We start from the raw sequence: 16204 nt of genomic DNA, 5'->3' as shown, positions 1-16204 counted from the left end.
AGAAGTTAAGATCATTGACCACTATTTTATTTTTAGACTTTGTTGTATAAAAATTTTATTCCTGTCCTTGATTTCAATCGCCATTCTATTTTTATTCTCATCCTTTAAAATAAGCTAACAATCACTCAAGAAATAAAAATAAGGTTTCTACTTCTTAGTGGATCCAAACTTTGGTGCTTGATCATGTGCACGCAAGTTTGCATGTATGTGCATGCATGCAAAGACATAAGAAGTATGATATTTGGAAAAGAATGAATAAATCCCTTGATAAGTTCTGGCATTTGTCTTTAAATAGGAGATAAAGTTTCCCCCTTATACTAGGGATAAGAATGGTTTGGATCAAGGGACTATGTCAGAAATAGATGAGATTTTCGTTGATGTCTCGTCCTCTTGAATAATATCCTAACTAGGATGCACTTACAAATAGTTCTCTGCAGGTGTCAACTTTAATGACAACATAACCTCCTCAAACAATCTATTTGTTGTTTGTTGGCATTGAAGATTCTAATTAACAACAGACTAAAAATAATACTCTATACCCTTCTTCATTTCAATCTACCTAGCTTGCTTGCCTGTATTGTATACAAATCTAGAGATGTATGAAAGATTTATCCAATACATATCAATCAAATGCACAACCTATAATTTTTCGTCTTCTACAATAAAGTGCTTGATTAGATAATATACATATGCAAATAGCCTTATTTTTGGATTTCATGAATCATTATTTTTGAGGTATATTATTTAAGAGTAAAATTTGTTTCCTTATATACATGCATATGACATTTTTTTTCTCTCATGGGAAGCAATTTTGTTGCTTTCTTTCATTTAGTTTTATGAATTGACAAGTTAAACCTAGTTAACTTAATACATATGTCCTTCAGGCTATATGAGATATACCATGTTGCCAAAAGTTTGTAATCAAATCTCATATGACTATAGAAAATAACAATTAGAGTTAGCATTCTATGAGTCAAATACTAAAAAAACAACACCACTAAGATTCAAACCTAGAACCTCCTCTAATAAAATGGAAGGTTACAACCACCGAGCTATCACCTTACATAGACCAACCAACAAACATATTATAAAAAGTCATCTCCAGCCTTAGAGGTCGCATTTATGCCATACCCAAAGAAGGGTAAGCAATATAATGGAACGTTTAAAATAGAGAAATCCATGGCTAGATTCAATGCATCCAATAAAAAATATTTATTGTCGAAGAATAAGATCCAGATCTGCTATGAAATACATATTTCGGTTTTTCCTTCGAATTTGCTTGCACTGCATAACAAGCTTAAATCTTCACAACCACCATCATTTATTCAAATTGTGCACCAATAAATAATTATGAGGTTGGTCAGAATTGAACTTCCACTTCATAGCAGATCCAAAACCTCATCCTTCATCAAAAGTCTCCTCATTCTCCTTGGTGAGAAGCTCTTTCATATGGTCCATACTATGTAGCATCTTTACAGGACAACTAACATGACATTATCCTTTTATTATCATCATCAGAAGTTTAAAACTAATAAATAAATATAATCATACGAAAGTTATGTCACATGACCTGTCCCGTAAATTAAACTTATCTCATGGAGTGGTCCATAAAGCAACTCTTTTTGGACAAATACTACTGTAGGTCACTACAAAGCTCAATGCGTTGTGGTGACACTGATTTTGGAGTGCCTCTCATCATAATAAAGTTGTGGCCGGTCATTGATGAGAGCTTGGCTTCTCCTCAGCTAGTTGCATTGGAACCGGGACCCACTTTATTGGATGCATGGCTAATGACGTGGTGCCACGTTGGATTGCTACGGCTTGGCCGGTAGAATCTAAAATGGTGGTTGAGTGGCCCTAATGTCCACCACGTGGAGACAGCATGTCGGCAAGGACCAGCCTGAGGTCACCTTTTCCCACCAAAAACAACATCGATGATAGCATTGGGTCTTATGACCCCATCTTAAAAGAAAAGAGATTTAGAGATGAGGACATTATTCTCACTTCACGGCTTCTTTTGTCACTGCCAAGGATGCAAACCGGCTGGATTGGACTAGCATTTGTACAATTAAGATCCAGGCAGTCTAAATATGTTGTTTAAAGAATATGTTTGACATGTCTTGATTACTTTTATTACCTAAAGATTATATTAAGCTGGTCCAATCCAACTACATCCAAGTCCCCAATTGTTGCATATGGATGGCTAATAAAAGGAAATCTAGGCTCAACTTGTATCATTTTAACCAGTAACAAATTTCTTTTTGTTCTTTTCATGAATCTTGCTACGTTATTATTTATCTCACACGTGCTCCTCTAAAGAAACAAAATTCTTGTGGTTAATTAGCATCGATTAGAATTAACTATTTCCGGTCTAAATTAGCATGTGAACATTTCATATTTAGAGGAATTTGTAATGAGTTTGAATATGTCTTAATATGTCTGACATGTTTGATGCACATGATAAGTATTTGATCCCCCTATGCTTTTAAATTTTTTTGTGTAAGTCTGAAGATATATATATGAAACTTATTTCTTATGGGAGCCGGTATAGTGGTAAGTGATATACATGCGAGTGACCAAAGTTTAGTGCATTCCAGAGCTTGAATTGATTACGAGGATTTCTTCTCCTCATTCTTTTTCTTATCTTCTTAGAGAGATGAAACCCTTAAACGTCCCTCTATTAATACTACTTGAATTCTTAATTATCTAGCTTATTTGCAGGCTATTCGATCGGTTTATCCTAGCCTTCTTTTTATTTGTCCGTTAAAAAATCTGTTAAACCACTTCCCACAGCCTGTTCATTTCTCACCATGCACATGGTTGACAGTCCTACCAGACCTTTCATTACCACCAAGTTACCACTACAAAATAACTGATATCTCCCGACGCTATATTTGGTCTATACCGACGCTTTTAAGCGTCGGCGAAGTTCTCACCCACCCTCCCCAAAGCGTGGCTCCGACGTCGGGCAGGTGGGCGTGGGGCCGGTTTAGGCCGACGCGTGAAGAAAGCGTCGGCGGTCTATTCCGACGCTTTTAAGCGTCGGCGAAGGTGGCCTATGCCGACGCGTTTAAGCGTCGTTAGCTATGGCGTTAGACGACGCTTCCAAGCGTCGGCAAACTTCAAAGGCGTGCCAGTTTTCCCAGTGTTGTGCCGCGCTTTTTCCGACGCTTAAAAGCGTCGGCGTAGGTTTGCCGTAAGCCGACGCTTATAAGCGTCGGCAAACTTCAAAGGCGTGCCAACTTCCCAGTTTTCCAAGTGTTGTGCCGCGCTTTTTGCGACGCTTAAAAGCGTCGGCTAAGGTTTGGCGTTAGCCGACGCTTATAAGCGTCGGCAAACTTGCTTTTGCCGACGCTTAAAAGCGTCGGCAAATGAATTTTTTTTTAAAAAAAATATATAAAAGTAATTTTTAATACCCTGTACACATTAAATTCTAACAAAACAAATACACTAAATCACATATATAACAAAATACACGTCACAAACAAGAACTTTGATTACATTCATATTATAATATTTGATTACATTGTACTTCAAAAACATTCTAAAAACATACAAGTCAAATTCCTAAGTACACAATCTACCATGTATTTTCCCCCGGTCAAACCAGTAACCTGTCAATTGCCAGTTCCTATTAATAACGCTCATCAGCGTTGCAGTCTTTGCAATGGGAAAAGATTGTTACAATCAGCCACTCCCAAGCGAGGCTCAACCACAAAAATTTACATGGTTTCCATCTTCTATAGACAAATTACTCTTATCTTTGCCACCTGATACGTCAAGTTAGTGTTGTAGATATTGGAAGGTCAAATGCAGTGGGAAATCGGAGACCAGAGCCTTTGAACTTTGATACAGGGCATAACCAACAAAAGATGTTAGGCCCTAGTACCTGCAGGAAAAATTGATTTGAAGTTAATCAATAGCGTAATGACCAGATATCAGATATCCAGGTGCATGATCTCCCCTGAGCTCATATATATAAACAGTCAAACATGAAACAAACTTGTGTTGCGCACTTTAAAGAAGACACATGATTTAAGGACCAACCAATGGCTACCCTTTAAAATTAAGCCTTCAGTTGGAACCATGATAAACTTGTAGCTCAAAATACAAAATGCCTTGAAAGCTAACTAGCCTGAACTGAGAGCAAGTGCAGTTGTAGTGAAGCAGAACCCTTAATGTTTAAAGAGTGAAAGAAACAAGGAAAGAAGTCATCTAGCGTGCACAACATCTTAGTTAGAAAAGATCCACATAAGAGTGACCGTCCTCTTCTCCAATGTAAACTTCACAGAACCATAAAATAAAGTAGATGCTAAGCAACAATAACAAAAGTATATGATTGAAATAATGTTGACCTTGAAAGTAGCAATAGAACATATCCAAGATAGGACAAGCAGGGATTAATACGAGTGAAAAATGTCTATGCTATCACCATACCAACAGACATCTGACAGACATTTCACTTTTGAAAAGGTTTGTCTTCATGGTGATGACTTCGGAAAAGCAAGGACAAAGTCAGATGGTTTCAGATGAATGTTGTGTTACAGGAGCACAAGCAGTTAACAATAACTTAAATATGAATCTTTATATCGAAACCTACAACTTACTCCGACTATTATCAACTCTCTGACTTGGAATATAAAACAAACTATAGTGAATCAACAAGAGAATTGCTAAAACAAAGATTACCAACATACTAGAGAAGCAAGGAAGTTTATAATGACTGACATCTTTACAAAAGGAAGTTTCGGCAAGATATGTATCAAGGGTCGGCATCATCATCTCTACGAGTAGATGAAGTATCATCAACCTACAAGAAAAAAAATATTTTAGAAACTAAAAATACGAAAGTCATCACGCTCATACAAGAATACATTATAATTACATAAAATATTCAAATAGATTTAGTTATGTACCGGAGGAGCAAATCTCTGCAAAAAGGATGAAATATGGTCAAGCTGGTCCTGCAAAGATTGTATCTTCAACTCTTGGCTTTGCTTCAACTCCGCCATATCAGTCATATGACTCTGCCTCATCTCCTCTATCCTTGTCTCATATGACTGCTTTATCTGTGCCATCTCTGTCTTCAAACTACAAACCTCTGCAGTGCTAGTACCTTGTCTGGCATCTTGGGTATATCGGCTCACTGCAGACAGCTGAGTGGGGGTAACTCCGATACCGTAACCCCTCACGCGACCATAACGTTCTGGGCCCATCAATTCTGCATAGACCTGAGCCTCGACGCGACTGGCCGCGTCGGATGATGATGACTCCCCGACGCGCTCTGAAATGAGATTTGTAGCTCTTTCCTATATCTCTCTCAAAAAAATAAACAGTCACATTAATAATTTAAAGGAAGTAAAATTAATAAAATAATTATGATCAAATAAAAAATGAATACATACAACTATATCTCTCGACTCGTCCCGGACAAAGGTGCCATCTCGGTGAGTGTGGGTCATCTTATAAAACTCTACCTCACCAGGCTCCCTTCCATGCTCTACTATCTACACATACGGAAAGTATATGGGCAAAACTATATATCATGATACGTGCTATATGTTAGTAGAGTTTCAAATAGTTTCAAAAGAACTTACGAATTCATTTCTACGTCTCGCATAACTCTTCGAGCCTGAAGTATGAGGAACTGCTTGAGATGCTCGGGCAGCTCTACTAATATTAGAATATGTCTGCCAAAATAAAAGCACACAGTATAATATGATTCAATGTATATATTTGCAATCTATATTAGTAATAAAGATAATAGAAGATATTGAAACAATATACATGACCTGTCCTCTTTCAGAAAACCAGTAGTGAACAAGCTCCCTCCACTGCTGAGGGTATACATCAGGAGGAGTCACACGAGCAACCTCCTCCTCTGTCATACCCTCGCGCTTGAAGTCCGTCTTCAATTTTGCTTTATATTCTTTCCATTTGCGGTTGAGGGACTTTAGCACCCAATCATGGCTCTCTGGAGGGAGTACAAACTTACCCTACAACAAGGTACAGAATGTTATAATAATATTAAACCTCTAAAATAAAATTATGGTACAAAGCAAATTAACATACAGAAGGTGTCGAATTAAAAAGAATAAATTCAATTCATTACCTCTATAAGTTTAAGAAGCTCAACCTTATACGAAGGAAGCATGTCATTCCACTTCGTATAGTTGAGCGGACACAGCTGACCCTTGCGTGCAACCGATCCTAAAAAGCTTGATAGTAGACTTCCAGCTCTATTGATGGGCTGCCCCAATTCGTTGCATCGGATGATGATCTTCTCACCCGGAGGAAGCTTCCACACATCCTTTACTTGAGTGGGTCCCCGTCTCGTCCTCACCGTCCCTTGTCCATCTATTAAAATTAAATAAAATATGTCTTAAAAAGTTGAAGACAAATATGAACATAAAATATGAAATATTTTATTGAATTACCCTGGATCCGGAGCTCATCCTCCGGGCAATCAGCAGGAGGCTCGCGCTGAGATCCTGACTCGTGCTGCTGATGCTCACATGGCTGCTGGGACTGATCAGAAGTAGATCCCACCTGAGAATGCTGGAACTCCACATCTCTAAATCGTCTCCCTCGGGGCATATTGTTACCTGGTATGCACAAAAAAGAATCAATATTTGGTTAAATGATAAATTTATACTAAATAAAGTTCCATTGCCAACTTGTTTGGCACATGCATTCTCTGTGTTTGTACAGGATTATGAGTCGTGCTTGATGTAATATCTATTGTAGATGAGAGATGCCTAATGGTACACTGCTAGTTTCTATTGTAGAAGCGATCCTAGAAGCTTCATTGCACCTAACTCGTTTCTATGAGCTTGCTTCAGAGCAATCCCTTTGTGCAACCTGTACCATCTTCAACATTGAAAAAGTCAAAAAAGAAAAAGAAAGAAATTCTGAAAGAAAACACTGAAACACAAAATGCTTCAAAGGTATGCAATCTGTTAGAGAAGTTTTAGGTCTGGAAATTATCTTTTATATTTATTATCTGTTCTTGATATCTTCAGGGCGAGGATTCAGCTACCACAGTCCATGACATATGGAACGAAAAAGGTTCTTTCATGATTAATATGCCCAGCACTGCTTTATTATAATTACCTAATGTTGACTCCATTCTGATCTTTTTATCCCCCTTCAAACTTTGCAGGTGAAGTGCGTGCCAAGGCCAAAAAGGTGAGACAATCATATCTCATATTTATGATCTGATGACTCGTGAACAAATAAATTATTTAAACATTTAGTACTTCTGAGGAAGCCTAGAGTTACATGGCTGCTCGAAGCATGCAATTTCCATCTACGAAGTCCTTAAAAAATACTACTGAAGTGAACTTAAACAACGTGAAGCTTTTCATGTGGTCTCTGTCTTCTTGCATGCCATGAGATGTTTTCCAACTAAAGGAAAGTAAAATTAATTTCAAATTTTAAGAAGCGTGAGGTGATTATTCACAAATCATATTCCCTCCAAATCAAGTGAATCAACCGAAGATAACCCAGATCCAGCGAATTAACTACAAAAGATCGAATGGAAACCCTCAAAGAAGACCAAATAATTCCCAGATTCTGAAAAGTGAAGAACAAATTCATCAAGAAATCCCAATGACTTCAAGTCAACTGCACCAGCCAAAAATTAACCAAAATCCAACGAATCAACCACCAAAGGTTGAACAGAAATCCTTGTAGAAGGTAAACAATTGACGAATTCGTCAAGAATCCAACATTACTCTGTATCAACTGACGATAACTCAAAATCCAACAAATTAGCCAAGAAACATCAAGAAACCCTCAAGCGCTCCAATCCAAGCGACTCGAGCAACCGATGATGGCCCAAATCTAGCGAATCAAGGGCTAAAGATCGAATGCAGAGCTTAAATGAAGCATTAAAACTACTCAGCTACACAAGAAAACAATGAATTTTATATATATATATATATATATATAAGAAAATGCAAATAAAATAACCAAGGAGAAGCCCACCCGGGAACCGACCCTATCTCGGACGAGTACCGGCGGCGGCGAGGGCAGCTGGGGCCGCGGTCGCGCAGTCAGGATCGAGAGAAACAGGGCGCTGCTCTGTTTATCCAAAGGAACAAGGGCTTGGGGGAGTCCACAAGAGAGGATTGTGTGCTTGTGGGGCGAGACGCTGGGACGCGGCGTCCGATCGGGACGAACACGGGATTCGCCCCCTGTTCCACTGTTCGGAAAACAAAACGGCGCGCAGCTAGGGCATCGACCGAGAGAGGATGGGCAGCAGGAGGAGGAGGAGGAGGAGGACGAGCAGCAGCAGGAGGAGGAGGACGAGCAGCAGCAGCAGGAGGAGGAGGAGGAGGACGAGCAGCAGCAGGAGGAGGAGGAGGAGGAGGAGGAGGCTTACCTCAGAGGAGAAGGAGGAAGACGGCAGCGGGGAAGCACCGGCTCGCGATGGAGGTGGGAAGTCGGCGCGCGCACAAGTAGGGCATCGACCGAATTTTAGAGGGGGCTAGGCGAACGGAAGGAGGAAGACAGCAGCGGGGAAGCACCGGCTCTCGATGGAGGTGGGAAGTCGGCTCTCGATGGAGGCGAGGGGGCTGGGCGAAGGGTTGGAGGGTTTGATGTTTTCTAACGACGCTTTTATGCGTCGTCGTCTTTTAATCTTTTCCCGACGCTTTAAAGCGTCGTTGTATGTAAACCTTTCCCGACGCTAGAACAAAGCGTCGGCAAAGGCTGGAGCTGAGCCACCCTTTTCCGACGCTTTCCCCTAGCGTTGGGATAAAAGAGTCGGCAAAGCTCATATTTGTTGTAGTGTACTAGGTGTTTATCCTTCCACGCGTACGCACTTTTGACTTCACTTTTTCTGCAAGCTCTTACTATAGTTATCCATGAGCAAACTACACCATGACATGCACCTGGCCGACTTGAAAATAGGAGAAGGAAGTCTTCTTGCTAGAGTTTGTCTGTTGAGGGACCCTTCGATGCTTAAGTTAGCCAAATTCTTAGAAAACTAATCCGATTGGGGAAAAAGGATAATTTTCTTCAATCTGCTTGCTTAACTAGAATCTTTCAGAAGAAAATTAAAAGAAGATAGAAGTATAGCAGAAGTAGGACTTAACTCTCCTTTTCTTTCATTGATAATCCACATCTTCTAAATTGAAGTGCATAGCCTCACTTTTAAATACTAGTAAGGTTATCCTTTTCGCAATTTGGATTGGATTCCTCTTCTACTTTGAATAAGACTAGATCTCCAAAAATAAATACAATTAATAGAAATAATTATAAAAATAAAATTTTATAGGAGGTAGATCTCGACTTCTATAAGAACTTTAGCTTTTATTGCTTCACCTATTTCTTCACAAATTGAAAGATAACATCAGTTAAAATCTCTTTCGGAAAAAAAAATTTCAGTTTGACCAATCTGTTTTAGGACCCAAACCGTGGAATTTCATCCTAACTTAACTTCCTAAGGGGTTGGCCCAAAGTTATAGATCTCGAAAAACTATTCAATTTTTTTAAAAAAAGATTATCTCAATCGGACATCATTAACTAAGTTATAGCCTCTAAAAGTTTGGCCTATGACTTGGCTTTTCAATGTAGCCGATCTCACTTCTAGACTCTATCCAGCCTTACTCGTAGTAGTTAAAGTGGTATACATTAAGTCTGAGGATTCTCCTAGATTATTACTCTCGCAAAATCAGAATTGAAGGTGGAGAAATGCTTGTTTTTCCGTCTCACGGTTGGACCACCTAGCTTTGCTCGGAGATGGTTTCTAACCTTACTCTTCTTTGCTTTCAGGCCTTAATGAACTGCTTTCTTTGCTGCCACATCTGGACTCATGGCAGGGATGCTCCATGCCATCCTTGTCGATGATGACTACAACAATTCCTCCTCAATCTCAATCTCGGTAGATCGGTCGGTAAAACCAATGGATAAGAGCTTGGTCTCTCATAAGTGGTATTGAGTTCTCATACTATCGTCACAAACTTGTTGTAGGCATTAACACGTTGCTTCAGCTGGGTAGTAGCTGTAAGGTCAATGTTACTTTGTGTTATAAAGGCATTGATCATGAATTCCTTTCCATTCTTTACTAGAATACTTTCACTATCTTGCAGAAGGCTGCATCTCAATCCCAAAGGTATAGGCTCCCAAGGATAACCTAGCAAAAATCCAAAAGAACTACTTTACAAGTTATCTCATTAATATACCTCCTAATTATAGCGAATTTGAAGGTACACTGCTTGTTAATCTTCAACTCAATGTCTTTCCAAATCCAACCAAGAAGGTAAAGATGTGGATAAGGCTAGGTTTGCAACCCTAGCTTTTGAACCAATTTTTTAGAGATGATGTTTTTCTAATTTTTAGGATCTATAATAGCCTCATTGATGCTCTACTTCACTTGGATATTCAAGTAGAAGAGTTCCTCTTGCATCTTTAGATTTGCCTTAGTTGTTGTCTTGAGTATTCTTGCCATCAAGCTTAATTTGGAGTCTGCTTGCTCAAGCTTGGGCAGCTCATCAACCTTTACAGCATCAAGAACCACCTTTTCTCTCTTCTTGGAATCATCATCCTTCTGATTCTTCATCTTTGGATGCAACTTGGGGTGAAATTTCTAATGCTTCTCCTTAGTGTGTCCACAAAGGTTATAGTGGTTGCAGTATTTTTTGAGTCGTATTAGCATGCTTCTTGCACTTCTTCCTCTCCTGACCTAGATTTCTACATTTTTTCTTGAACTTGTCATCCTTTTTGCCTGCCCTTGGACGATATTCTTCTCCTTAATGTCCATGGCCTTCACACTAGCTTCACTAACATCTTCAACTTTGAAGAGTTTCAGTTCTTTTTGGATGACCTCTTTGGAGACCTCTGATGTATTTTATGAAAACTACATGCTCATTATGGAGATTCCAAGTGAGATTACTTGCTACAGAACTTAGTGGTGCTATCTTGGACAGACTGATCATATTTTTAGCATAAGTACTGCCATTTGATCCACCAATCCCTCTTGTGCTGATTGGGTAGAACTACTTCTTGATCAGGCTTTTGAATTTGCTCCATATCAGATTGGAAACATCGTTGTTCCTCATGTACGAATTCCACCAAGTAAAAGCATGAATAGAAAGCTTGAGCAAAAGATCTCTTCTGGATACTGGAGTATCCATAGATGATAAAATAGGTCTCTAACTAATCTAGCCAGTTATCTAGTTTTTTTGCATTGACAGTCCCGTCATATATTAGGATCCCAACTCGAGCTTTAACTTTAAAAGGTTGAAGAGAGATATTTTGTGTAATTGTGGTTTCTCATCCTTTTCGTTGGATGGTGGATCTTTATCTCTCGACATAGGAGAGTTTTGTAACAAGAGTTGTTGGTGCTTGTACTAAAGGTAACTCTAATCAAGAGATAATCTCAGTGAGTTGGATAATCTTTTTTTCTAGTTGTGTGAGACGTTCTTTTATCTTTTCATTCATTGAGGAAGAACTAGCAACCATACTCACCTGTCTTTTGATGTACATATCCTTCTCTTAATTTCTTATATTGCTCACACATCTAGACTATAAACTAAGGCCCCCATAGATGCAAAGGGTCAATGCTCTTATACCATTTTGATCCGATTAGAGAGAAGAAAGATTTTCTTCAACCCACTCAACTCGAATCTCTCAAAAGAAAATTAGAAGAAGATAGAAGAATTACGGAAGTAGAGCTTAAGTCCTTTTTTTTATTGATGATTTGAACCTCCTAAACTAAGGTACATAGTGCCTATTTATAATACTAGTGAGATCTTTTTTTCACAATTTGGATTGAATTTGTCTCCTATTTTTAATTGGACTAGACCTCCTGTTGCCCAAAAAGACAACCCAAGAGGGGGGGGGGGTGAATTGGGTTTTAAGTAATTATTGCAATTAAAAAACTTTGTGAGTAACTAATTAAAACTTATTGCAAGTGGATTAATTAGTTTTCTATATGCAATGAATGAGGGAAATGGAAGAGACAATGAAACAATCACAAACACAAGAGATTTTATAGTGGTTCGGAGCTAACCCTTGCTCCTACGTCCACTCCCCAAGCTTCACTTGGGAGTTCACTATAATTTCTCGGATTACAGCCGGTTGTTTTACAAGCTCACAATCCAACTTGTTGTTTTACGAGATCACAACGAACTCGGTCGGTTTTCACAGGCTCACCGACTAGAACCACCCGATTGTTTTTCCGGGATCACAATCGAACCCTTACACGTTGGTTTTACCCTCGGCTCACCAACCAACCTTAACACCCTTGATTCAATTTCCTAATTGAATCAAGTAAGAAAAACAGTTTGAAAAGAGTACAAGGATAGCTTCTTGAAAAGCGTATATAAACAATATGAACAAAGAAGAGTTAGAAGCCCTCAAACAGATTTTTGGATGTGGAGAAAGGGGCTTCTCAAACTCTGCAACTCCTCTTGAATGTGCTGAAGATTTGCTGTCAGAAGAGGAGCCTTGAATGCGAGGAAGACGTTTGGAGGATGGACTTCAATGCACTTCTTCCTTCTTTCTCTTGTATTTACTCTAGAGAGGCTTTGGTAGGTGGAAATCCCTTTTTCTTTGAATGGAGTCTCTTACTTGGTGTCTATTACTGTTCAATCTGGCTATTTAAGCAATCCCCATAGAAAACTAGCCGTTAGACTCACTTTTAGGGCCGTTCTGCACAATCTGCAACTCCTGACACAGTGTCCGTTGGGATCGGAGTCGACTCGCTCGATCTGGAGTCGACTCGGCTGTTGCTGGAGTCGACTCATGCTTTACTGGAGACGACTCGCCCACTGTTCAGGATTTGAATTAAAGTCCTGTCCCGTTCTGGAGTCGACTCGGCCAACCCTGGAGTCGACTCGCCAATGTCTGGAGATGACTCGGCCCTCCGGAGACGACTCGTTCTCAGGGTTCCAGAGATCTGTTTTTCTGTATTTCTTTCTCGAGTCGACTCGGATCATTTTGGAGTCGACTCGGCTCTCAGAGCCCGAAAACTGATCCTCTGTGTTTGGAGTTGAACTGCCTCTGAGTCGACTCGGATTTTGTTGGGGTCGACTCGGCTGACTTGGGAGTCGACTCGGGAGTACTTGGAGTCGGCTCGGCTCTCAGGATCCGAAAACTGTTTCTCTGTGTTTTGAGTTGAACTGCCTTGGAGTCGACTCGGACTTTGCGGGAGTCGACTCGGCTCTCAGAGACCGAAAAACTGCTCTTCTGTTGTTGAAGTTGAACTGCCTCGGAGTCGACTCGGACTTTGCGGGAGTCGACTCGGCTCTCAGAGACTGAAGTTGGCTCTCTGACTTTTAGTCTTGCATTCCTCTGAGAGTCGATTCTTGCTTTCTTTGGAGTCGACTCGCCAACCGTTGGAGTCGACTCGAGTTCTTCTAGAGTCGACTCGGTTCTCAGAGTCCAAAACAACTTCTCTGTCTTACTGTCTGTTACTCCTTGGAGTCGACTCGGAACTATCGGGGGTCGACTCGGCAAGCATCGGAGTCGACTCGAATTCTTCAGGAGTCGACTTGGTGACAGGGTCTGAGATTCATCTTTCTGTCCTGCTGTTTGTTCTCAGTCGGAGTCGACTTGTAATGTGCCAGAGTCGACTCGAGTCTGTGTCAGAACGTCTGAAACACTTGGAGTCGACTCGAAATCTTCCGGAGTCGACTCGAAATCTTCCGGAGTCGACTCGCGTTCCAGACTTTGGTTCAAACTGAGTTCCATACTTAGCCAAAATGTATTGAACCAAGGCTAGAGACAATTAAATATAAATTCACAAATATTTGGCTGAAACATTAGATTTAATTTATTAGTATAACATAAGATATACTCAAATGCTTTGAGCTCATCAAAATCAAATAGGATTATAATCAATCACTCCACACCTCCAAAAATAAATATGACTAATAAAAATAAATAAAAAAATAAAATTCTACATGATGTAGATCTCAACTTTTATATTAACTTTTGGCTTTGTCACTCCATCTAATCTTCATGGATTGTGAGATATCGCCCGATCAAAGTCTTTCCTGAAAAAAAAGTTTTGGTTTGATCAACTCTTTTTAGGGCCCAAATAATAGAATTTCATACCAATTCAACCTCCTAAAGGATTGGCCCAAAGTTGTAAATATTGAAAAGCTACCTAATTTTAAAAAAGAAAATCAACTTAATTGAGTATTGTATGACCAAGTTATGACATCTAGAAGTTTGGCCTACAATTCAACTTTTTGATATGGTGGATTTTATTTCTAGACCCTATCTAGCCCTACTCATAGTGGCTAAAGTGGTCTACATCAGGTCTAGAGATTCTTCTGGATCAAAGATATAGAGTTTGAGCGAGAGGCAGAGTTTTTGGGAAGAAAGTAGAGAAAAAAACATACCTCAACGTCCCCTATTGGCCCCCTAATATGGAAAAGGGTCGGTGTCTATTATTGAGATTAGCAAAACATGTCTTAAGTACTCAATAATGGTCACCAGATTACACACGCGGGTAAGAATTAACTGCCCTGATCATGTAGTAATGGCTGAATAGCCATAATGGGTTGTAAGTACACCTAAATGAGCTAGATCGTGCTCACATCTTTACTGTGCATTAACTGTCATCGATTAGGCTTGGGTTGTGGACATGTGACTCCTCTTCTAATCAATTCAACTAGAATGGTGCTTCGGCTAATCCCAAGGTCAAATACTTTTGGCCAAGACCAAGGTCAGGTACCTCGATAACAACCAAGGTCATGTACCTTGGCAAAGATTAAGGTCAAGTCAATGAATACACACCATATAACTTATCCTCCACTTTCAAGACCGAGATTATTTTAGCTTGGATGAAGGAAGTAGCACTACTGAACTAATCAAGGTCAAGATTTGATGCCTCTGGGTCTATATAGAAGGTTCTAGAAGCAACATTTAATGCAGTGTGGTGTCGATTGAGTTCTTCGAAGCATCGTAATTTTGACACAATTTTTAGAGCGGCAATTGGACTCTTTAGCAAGATTTAAATTGGTGATTCGAGTGAGTCATTAGTAGCATATCCTGAGTTGACACATGGCACAATTAGCTCGAGTAGCTGTAGGGGCGTGATGATTTGAGTCGTCCGCCCAACTATAAAAGGTGTCCGTTGCAATCTTTAAAACTTTGTGAGTAGTTTGTAATAGTGGATTCCATCTCCATTGCTAGTCATATTCTTCTTTATCTTTTTCGATGTGGGCGGCATTTTCCTCTCCGACATTTCCAGTAGACTATTGCAAAAAATCTTTTCGTTTCCAATTGTGCCACCATCTCTAGTGCCTCCGGTGACTCCATTTTCGGTTGTGGCATCGTCTACTGTTGCTTGAAGTATTTTTTTTTCCTCATTTCTCTTCAAATCTTTTAGATTAGGTACTATTTTTCTTCTTTCCTTTTTCTTATTTTTCCTTCCTTTCCTCCATGAATGAGAGTGAGATATCTACTGGGAGTTGATCGATTGACCCTCCTCCTTCTCGGGTTCATCGTTCTCCTATTGGTAGTCTGAAGGTCGGGTTCGAAGCTTTCTTTGGACTTAAGAACAAAGATTCCATCATCATCCAAGAAGATCTAAACAAACTTCGAATTTAATATTTTATCCCTCCTTAAACTTGAGCTATCAGGTCCTGAAGACCAAGCTACTTCTTCTCCTCCTTCTCGACACAACCTATATGAGGAAACTCTTAAGGTCGGGTTGAGGCTTTCACTTCATTTTTTCATCATCTAGTTGATAATGTACTAGTACTTGGTCCCGACCTATCTAGTCCCTAATTCCTGGTAGGTCATCATTGGTTTTTTTATTCTTTTCCTCCTCCTTGACGTCTTCCCACTGTTACCCTCTTTCAAGCGTACTTCACTCTAAAGAGGAATCTTTGAGAGAGGAATTGGTGGTATTTTTCTTCTCAGAAAGGCTATCGGTAAATCTGAGAAACCTCTTCCTCTGTTCATGGGTAGAAGAGAAGATTTTTCTTCATCTCTGAGTAGCCATAGTGTTTCAACACCTTTTGGGGGGAACCTTGGAGATCATTGAATCGGATTCTAGGATTATTAGATGAGGATTAAAGGTTGCTCGATACTCTTGTTGGGTCCAATTTACCCCTTGCAAGATTTGTTATCCAAGTAGACTCTAATCAATATTAGTCTAAGCCCGGTTGATCCTTAGGATAAATACTTTAATCATATTATTGTCTTTTGTTTTGGCTGTAATAGAGTCTAACTTTTTCTC

At 39.7% G+C, this 16204-nt stretch overlaps 2 long non-coding RNA genes across 2 annotated transcripts; both read right to left on the bottom strand.

Moving 5' to 3' along the window:
• Nucleotides 1-2865: 2865 nt before the first annotated feature.
• LOC120105955 lies at nt 2866-4957 on the bottom strand. Its single transcript, XR_005508209.1, has 3 exons — nt 4917-4957; nt 4729-4810; nt 2866-3889 (listed from the first exon to the last, which is right to left on the bottom strand). It is a non-coding gene; the product is annotated as an uncharacterized LOC120105955 (long non-coding RNA).
• Nucleotides 4958-6564: 1607 nt separating this feature from the next.
• LOC120105950 lies at nt 6565-8564 on the bottom strand. Its single transcript, XR_005508199.1, has 3 exons — nt 8387-8564; nt 8002-8206; nt 6565-6605 (listed from the first exon to the last, which is right to left on the bottom strand). It is a non-coding gene; the product is annotated as an uncharacterized LOC120105950 (long non-coding RNA).
• Between the last annotated feature and the right edge of the window lie 7640 nt (nt 8565-16204).

The sequence above is a fragment of the Phoenix dactylifera genome, unplaced genomic scaffold (assembly GCF_009389715.1).
Source record: "Phoenix dactylifera cultivar Barhee BC4 unplaced genomic scaffold, palm_55x_up_171113_PBpolish2nd_filt_p 000405F, whole genome shotgun sequence".
NCBI classification, from domain to species: Eukaryota; Viridiplantae; Streptophyta; class Magnoliopsida; order Arecales; family Arecaceae; genus Phoenix; species Phoenix dactylifera.
The sequence above is the reverse complement of the archived record's forward strand: the minus strand, read 5'-3'. Positions and strand labels throughout refer to the sequence as shown.